Raw genomic sequence first — 9,559 nt, forward strand, 5'->3', positions numbered from 1 at the left:
AAGCACGTGGTGGGAGAGTGGTGTTTGGTGTTAAGAGGGCCACAGACTGCTTGGGTCGCCTCGGCGCAGGTGATGAGCACGTGAACGTTGGTGAACAGAGGTAAATCAAGAGAAGAAGCAAGTGGGAACTTTTTCAGCGCGCCTCTGTATTTCTATTTAATATGTGCATGTTTGCATATCCCAGTTCAGATTTTGTGGCTTTGCCTAGTCACCCCACACCTCCCTGCTGCTCCACAGCTGGCTGCCCCACCCTTCCCAGCTGCTACTGGGGCTCCCCCTGGCCCCTGCTCTTGGCAGAGCTGGCTTTTTGGGCGCTCCCCCACTAGTCCTCACTGGCAGCTGCTGCCCTCAGCTGCGCTCTCGCAGACGGTATTGGGGTCGGACAAAGTCACTCCTCCTGTGACTGTGTCTGGGAGGATGAAGAGGTGGCAAGGAGACTCTTACCTCCTATGAAAGATTCTTGAATTTAAATTGATGGACAAAAACAGCTTTGATAGGTAGGGACAAACTTGTAAATTGATTGAGATTGTTCATGACTGAGTCAGTATCCCTAAGTATTCTCTTATTTCTTTTTCATGACAAGGAAGTCTTTGGTTGTCTGAGTTTTCAAGAGACCTTCCAGGAGAGCTTTTAACTGTTCTGTGACAGTAAGGCAAACAGTGAAGTGGCAGCATCATTAAAGAGGATAATTATCTTGTTCAATATTTTGATAATTATAATTCAGGGCACCTTTCAGATGAGGCTCCTAACCACTGAGGAGAAAATGACATTGTGATCATAGCTGGCAGGCAAGATGTGATCTCCCTCTCTCTCTCCGACTAACTCTCCTTTTCACTCTTTCATACCCACACTCTCAGTGTGACAGAAAGTCTATGGGGAGGTATAAGAGGTAGTTATGGGGGAATGCAGCAGCCTCCACAGTTTAATTGGAGATGTGTCACACTAAATAAATGGTGCAAAAACAAGCACTGACTGGAAGCTTGAGGGAGGGGCCCAGGGGATGCAGCCTGTTTTATTGGGCAGGAGCTTTGCACCGCTCCAGGGTGAAACGGGGCTGTGCACTGCTGAGATACCCTCCAACCACCAAACCACCATGCCTCCCAAAGACTACGGTGGAGGAAAAGACAAAGGCATTCATTTCGCTCTGCAGCAAAGCTTCTTATTGGTGCTGGGTAGAAGGTGCGGGAAAACATGGTGACCTGATTGTTCCTCGTCCAGAAAACAAATCCATAGCTGTAAAACTTTGAGTGCCATAGTGCCGTCTTCCTCACTCAGTCCTTAGATCCTCTGGATGTCATTTTATGTTTTGAAGAGGAGGCGGCCAACAGCCTGCAGCTTATTCAATTTCTTTGGGTAATCCATATATGACCTCCAAGTTACAGACAGAATGTTTTTCAAAATATCATATCAATGCTGATATAACTATTGTCTTGCTTCTCTCATGCAGAGTCTGTGTATGTGTGTGTGTGTGATGGCACCTTAGATTCCAGAGTTCATGGCAGGAGTTTTGATTTACCTCTACAGTGCGCTGCATTAATTGGATGTGACACCATTCTCTCTGCTCTCCCTGGGGGATATAACAGGATTCTGACGATTATGGCCCTAGTCATGAATATGTCACGACGGCTGCAAACAAAGGCTCCTGATTTGGATAAGGCTCCTTTGTATGTATGTCTCTACACTGACGAATGCGATAAATGCTGCGAGGCTAAATTTGTTTTCTGTAAGGGCAATTTGCAAAGTTCACAAAGAATAATTAAATGCCATTGTTTGGATGAAGACTGAAACATTACAGAGGAAACTTTCAGTGTTCATTCATTGTTCATATTCATCATTATGTTTGCCAGATTCATTGCTTCGCAGATATGTGGGTGAGTCATTACAACTGATTTCAAAACAACTGAAACATTTCTTTGGACATGACACACAAACAGGTTGATTCCTCAGAAAGGCATTGTTTTGCATGCATTTGATGCGAGGTATTTTGATTAAATCCCATCGTGTGTTGAGAGTATAGCCATCAAATCAAATTGAATGTGCTGTTTAGTATGTGTTCTAGCCTCAAAAAAGTAGTCTCTTGGTAAAATAGCAGGTATGCTGATATCAGTATTCCCACAGCCTGCATAATTGCTGTAATTTGCTTTCCCTTTGGGTAATCTGTAAACATGGCTGTTTTGATGTTTTTGGCATCCTCCATTGGCTGAGCTCTCTCCTCCTCCAGTGGAGCCCCCATCCCAGCCCAGGGTGACACAAATAGATCCTTCCCCAGAAGACGCACGTAGTTCCACATGGGCACAATCAATACAACTCAGTCACCAGTGGAACTGGGGTAGTATTAAAAGCACCCCGTTAGCTGGTTCTCTCCATGCCGGTATTTTAGGGAAATAAATCTATTGATCTTCCGGGGCCTCTGGCAGAGCATTAACCTGGGTTCACAAATTAGAACGTGCTCATCTGGACACATCTGCCTGCAATGTTCCAAAAAAGCCAGTCCCAGGGAGTAAAAAAGGAGGGCTACATAGCCTGCTGCTTTCAGTGATGAGAAGAGCGCCACTTGACGCCCATGTCGGAGCAGGGGAGGCGTCTGGACGCCCAGGACTTCCATTAGAGGCCCAGGATGGTGGCATGGGTCGATGTTGTAAGGTTTGGTTGGGGGTACTCCATCTCAGATCAGTGTGGTTCCTTCCCCCTGATGTAGAAGGAAGGGGGGCTGACCCACAGTAAAGCTGAGCGCCTGAGTGGAAGGACAATGAAAGAAAGACTTGCTATTACTACTGCTTGTTCCAGCAATGTTGAAAACAGTATATTTTTCTACATTTTTATATGTTGTTAAAAAGTTCTTCCCTTGAAACGACTGCAAAGAGTAAAAATTCACTGATTTGATCCTTTTTAAAAAAAAATTATGTATAGACATTAGTTCAGCAGCCAGCTACAATGTTAATTTTTGGATTACATATTTATCTGTGAAAACTAGAATTATGCTTGAAATTCAGCATTTGATCTAAATGTAACACTTTAGCAGGGGTATCATATGTGTGAATATTTTCTGTGTATTTGATTCAGAGGTCAGATTTTTTCATGCACAAAACAAGAAACATTTGGACATGCACAACAAGAACTGGTTGATAATTATTTCTCCACAAATGCAACCCACCCTTGTGACCTGTGACACCAGCCTAATCCTTCATTTTGATTTGGAATTTGATTTCATTTGAATGTTCACTCTATATTTCACCTTTAGACAACATAACAAACGTCTAATACTGACTTGAACCATTCTATGCCGGTGCAGAACATTTGCATGCTCACCGTTTAGTGAACGAGAAAAGTGTTAAGTGTGTCTCTCTTCACAGCTCATTTCAGAAGCTATGCTCACATAGACGAAGACACTTTGGAAACTTTCCCTTTTTCTCTGCCTGCCCTAACAGTGGGAAGCTTGGAAGTTCTCTGCCCCAGTTCTCCATGTCCTTGAGAGTTGTGCCTTCAGGCCGGGGCTGGTGGGGTCCCGCAGTGCACAATGTGTGCTTCTCACTCAGGCTCCTGCTGTACTCCGCCACCCCTGCATGGCTCTGGAGATTTGCCAAGCTCTGAGGGGTTGTCGGTGTGAGTGGGGGCGTGCGCATGTTACCACAAAACCCCTCAGAACATTTCACTTCCTTCCCCAATGGCAGGCGACCGGATATATAAATCACTCTCCTGGATTGGCCGACTACAAAAGGATGGTGGGGAAGATGTTGTTATGAATAATCAGACTAATTGCAATAAACAGTGTGAAGTGATGTGCAAATGACTGAGGGTCTTGTTTCTCCACACTCTACTTTTGCAAAAGGTTAAACCATAGGATAGAGAGCGATTCCAACAAAGTGACATCAGTGAAAGCATGTGTGGCAAGCGCTTGAAATGTAAAGAAAATGATTCATGCTATCCTTTAAGATGATTTCATCTTTGCCTTTAATTCAATTATAGAAAGTGGTCATAATTTGTAGCTGTATGTATTTGACAGATCTGCTTATATTTTATTCAGCATGTATGTGTTGTTTTTTCCTTTTTTTGTAATTAATATGGATATTGGCCAAGAGCAAAGATAAAGATCCATTTTCTAATATTTTGTCCTTGGATTGTGCACTTAGGGAATTCACTCCCCTTCTTCTTTTTCGTTTCCCTGGCTAAGGCATGGGGAATTGGTGGGATGAGAGGCTATTCCCTAAATAGCCCATGGCAAGAGGTATCCTGATTAGCATGCTGCCTGCTCTCTGGCAGCAGTCCTCCAGGCCACCAGCGCTATCACTTATGTGCTGTTTGTATTTGTAGTTGATAGTGTGTGCTGTTATAATTGGAATGAGCTCAGGAACCTCGTTTGCTTTTGATCCGCTGCCAGCCACTCAGAGTGCTACTGGGCCACAGCTCTCACCTCAACACTCCCAGTGGATCATGGGAAACTGCAACGCTTATGTTCTAAAAAGCGCCTGACAGCATCTCACTCAAGGTCGAACAATGCAGTGGTAAGTGTGCGGAGCAGAAGAAAAAGATATGAAAACAAAAGTTGAAGAGATTTTTGATGTAACACTAGGTATGGAGTCAGGAAGTGTCAATATGATATTTCAAACTCGTGAAACTGAGAGGTAAAGGGCCTGTATGATTGTTTGGGGTAATGTCAATAACACAAAAGGATATATGGATTTCCAACAGTGACAAACTCAGCCTGAATCAATTTTTTTACAACTTGAATAAGCAGAGTGAATGATTGCATTCAAATATAAACACTATAAGCATCATCATGTACGAACATTGTGACTTGTCAGATTTCTAAACACACTGATGTTATCATTCCCTGGACTTTCAGCGCTGGTGGATTTGGCGACATCTGTGGTTAGTGGTGCTGCCAGGAAGTGCAATTTAATATCACAGTAGAAACTCAATATGCGGCAACTGTTGTGAACTTTCACGATGCCAAAAGACAAATTCCTGCTCAATGAAACAAAGTCAGACATTTTCTCATATGTTAAAATCCTTTAGATACTGTTTACATTTTTCACAAAACCATTTCACAGCAGGGAGCAGTGGAGGGACGAGGGATGATCTTACTGAGAGAATTTAAGTGTACTATCCTCTTGCTGAAGTTCCTTGTGGCTGAAGGATCGTATCTAATTACACTCTCCGATCTTTACATGTAGCATGTCAAATTTGAGTTTTAAAAAATCCCTTACACAAAATATATATACAAAATATATTTCATGTTATACTTTCCAGACAAACCAACAGATTTACATAGTTTTAGTCAATGAAGCAGTGCGTTGGATTTAGTTTCTTTACCAGTGTAATACATATGTCATATTCATGCCTTCTAATGGCAGAATTATACATTTTAAGGGTAAAAGTTTTCCCACACAGCATTTTTCTCATCAGTTGCATGCAAATGGCAGTAAAAATCCACTAGATAGCTAATTTATGAATATATTTGAGTTTATATATATTTATTGTACTATGATGTTCAACAAGTGGTTCATTCTAGCAGTCTAGCTAAAGCTAGCAGCACTGCTTCGACACAACTCTTGACAGACTCAGACACTCAAAGTATGACATCATGTTAACAGTGAGTGAGGATGCAACATGCATGCACGCTACCAGAATGCTGGAACTGAATAAGCTGAGTGAACTTCAGCCATTACTTAATCTATTATTCAAACCTCTGTCACATATTGGATTTCAGTGAGACTTGATGCCTACTTTTGCTCCCTTCATAAATTCAGCACATTATAAGAATGTGATTGAGCACAGTCAAAAGTTCACTTTGCTCACCGTAGTATCACCTGTCTTGATGTCATCAAGGCCATAATGTCAGATGTGAGGATTTCCTTTTGAAATATGTTTTTTTTTTTTTTTGTCCTTTACACCAGGGCATTTCTGCAGTTGGACCTGCTGGCTCAGCTTCTTTTCAGAGTGGACAAACTCCAGGGACTTATATGAGTTTGATGCTCCCTTGCTGCCAAATGCCAGCAGGCCAAATGAAAAAAGATATCTGAAACTCCTAAACTCAATATTTAATCAAGCTCTGGGTTACATCTGCTGTTTGATTAGATAAGGAAGATTCACCTCCCAGAGTCTTTAATTGCTTTCAAAATATTTGGGCCGAAAAACTAATACTCATTTTTTAACTGAGTACTCACTGAAATAACATCTCAGCACAAGTAACAGCTTCTAATTGTGACAGTGATATTTCTAATCTGTCATAGGTGGTGCTGGTTATCTTCACCTTATACTTCTATATATATATCAGTTATTTAGTTTGCCACAAGTATTGTTTTTGTAATTTCTAATTACAAATGTTTTAGATGTTTCTGTTTTAAGTTGCTATAAAGTTCCCATTCTTTCCACCTACATATATATATATATATATATATATGTATATATATATATATATATATATATATATATATATATATATATATATAAGTTCATCTTGTCACATCATAATCACAAAGGACCGGTGATTCATCTGAGAATAATCTTGATGAGCACGTTCCAGGAGGACATTACCACCGGTTAAGTACAAACACCTGCTAAAATATTGGCAATTAGGACATAATTAGCTGCTAATGTATTTCTAATCCAAAGTGGGCCATAGATTTGTCCTTTTTTTTGCGAAGACTCCCTTTTTTAATGTTCTCAGTTGTTATTGTTTTCCTCAGGTATTTGTATCCCGAGAACATTGACTAAGTGCCCTAGTTCATCATATGCAAATGGCTTATTAATTACACATGCATTATGCCCGTATTCAGAAGACATCAAAGGGCCTGCGAGTCTTCAGATGGTCCCCTTCTGTACCACACTCAGGTTACAAATGCCTGCGTGTGCACTTTCCTGTATGCCTTTTCGGGCAGAATAACTACATCCTCAATTAAAAAGATTTCACAGGAACCTCTCTCTTCTTGCCTAGTAATATTTGAGGAACACCTCCGGTGGGCTGTGGTGCTTGGCAAATTGCAAAAAATCATTTCAGCCCAGATTACATAGCATTATTAGAGAGCAGCAAGCATGTCAGTTTATCTTTGAAAAAAAAAGCTAAACCAATATTTGCTTCACTGAGTGAGAAATACTTAGCTGTCTGTGTGTATGGCCTCCCTTTAAAACTGAATTTATTTTATCTGACTAGCTCCTTGGTCATGTTGATAATGTTCTGGTATCAATAGCGCAACTTGAGGTTCAGACATTTCTGTTCAGTTTGTCTGCATGTTTGTTCTCTCTGTTCCTCCCTGGTGACTTCTCTGTTAACGACCCATACAGCAGGTGTCAGAGTGTGATTTATACAACCTATAATGCCTCACATTGATTAGCAATAGAGCTCTAATGGGATGCTAGCTTTCAAACTCGGGTTAAAAGGAGAACAAAAGAAGAAATAAAAAAACGGCATGCCGCACCTTAGTCTTAGTGCTGTTCTATATCATCATGTCTCCTATTATTGCATGAATATCAGCAACCCAACCTGTCCAATGAGATGGCAAACAGGGAGTCAGTGAGTGCAATCACTGTAACCCAGGGCAGTGCTCTGTTATCAGTCTCATGTGGGCTCTGTCTGGGTGCTATAGCATAATTAGCACAGCGTTCACTTTGATGATAAAAAGGGTAATAGAGCATTCCTCCTCTCCCCTGCCTACCTGATTTTACCATCATTTATTGATCTAATTAAAATAATTTTTGCATTAATGGTGTATAATCTTGTTGTGTGATTTTTATGAAAAGAGGTTTTGAATACAAATGCTTTAAATGGCATGCTGTTACAAAAGAAGTTTCATTTGAAGGTTAATCAGTGTCTACACTAAAAAACCACAAGTAGCTGCTCTAACACATGTCTACCTACTCAAGATAAATGTACTGAATATACTATAAAGCAACAGAAGGGTTGTGGATACCTACTGTTGTAGTGTACATTGCACATCAAAGCCACCAGGTGGGGCTGATACTTACTATCCGACTTGTGGTACTTTTGTTGAGAATCACACCAGAAATTGCTAAAGTGAGGCGTTATCGTACGGCATTTTTGTATCGCACCTCCAAAGGCATCATTTCTCATTAGGAGACCAAACTGTTTGTAGTTGTCCTCATTACTAAAAAGGTAGAGCTCTACCCCCAAAGGTAACTTCATCAACACCAGAGACAAATCTGTCTTAGATGCTCTATTTATATTTCTGACTCAGTGCCACAAAGATTTATTCTGCACTCCTGTCAATCCATCTCTCTAATGGGCAATGGCACCCTTTTAGTTTAGATGGCTTGTGTGTTTGTGAGTGCACGCGCGGGCGTGCATGTACACGCACATACATTAGTATCAAGATTTTTTTTTTTCCGTTTTTGTCAGATGTGCACACAAAAACAAGTACCTTGAAGTCACAGAGCCTGTCTCATCTCTAAAGAGTGTCATCTTTAGATAGAGAGCTCAGATGTCATGTAATTAAGATGATAAAAAAAACCCATTTGCACTTCCATGGGTTATTAATGTGGACTAATGATGCTCAGATCAACTATAAGATGTCTGCTAGTTGTGGGGTTAATCTCCTCATTCTCGCAAAAGCCATAAAGATGAACATCTTAACACAGAAATGGGATCATGGAAATCTCGAGAGAACTGTATCCCAACATCAAGAAAGTTTTAAGGACCAAAAATAAAACTGCCGTGAAGACTTGCACAGTCATTTCTGCAAATTTTTGCAGTAAAGCAAAGCAGTTTAAGGGAATGTTGGTAGAACATATTTGTGTTGGATGTAATACTGTTTGAATGTTAGATTCATACACTGAATGCTAAAAAAAAACATGCTTTATGTATAGCACAAAAAGCAAGAGTACCTAGCAAGAGATTTAATGGCTTTCTATTGAACGTAATGAAAGTTTGAAGTGATAAATATCGGTATTCTAAGTAACAAAGAATAGGCACATGATAATATTTGCACTGTTTATAGATATTTATAGGGTATGCAGGAGATTAAATCATTTTTTTATTTATTATTTAGAAAAGGGTTTTTAAAAGAAGAAAATTACTGTTATTACCTTCAGGGTAGTTTCAAGTTTGGGCTTGGGTTGAAAGTTTTGGGCTGAGAAGTAAGTTGTTTGCTGTCACTAAAGGTCACTGCTATCAATTCTTAATTTAAATTCTTAATGACTTCTGAGTTTCTCAAATAGATGTAGTCATGAGAAATAGTTCTCCTGAGCGTATAGGTGGTAGAGGTCTTCCTAATACATCAAATATGTACTGTGAGTGTCATGCCTTTTGATGACTTTATCATAAACGCTGTGATCATTACATTGTCATTAGTTAGCAGACTGTGTTGCACCTCGTTAATGCACACACGCAATACAAGGAGCAGCAGATCATGTTGTGTGGTGGTGGTGTTTAATGAGGGTCCACATTTGCATACTGGCCTCCACCCCCACTTGCATTCCCACCATACTCTCATTTATAAAGATAAATCACATTAGAACATCACCAGCTAATAAAGTCGAATCCGGCCTTCATCCCACGTCCCAGTGATAGCTAAGTCTCAGTGCAGGAAATACACAAAGCAGT

The sequence above is a fragment of the Odontesthes bonariensis genome, chromosome 14 (genome assembly GCF_027942865.1).
Source record: "Odontesthes bonariensis isolate fOdoBon6 chromosome 14, fOdoBon6.hap1, whole genome shotgun sequence".
NCBI lineage: Eukaryota > Metazoa > Chordata > Actinopteri > Atheriniformes > Atherinopsidae > Odontesthes > Odontesthes bonariensis.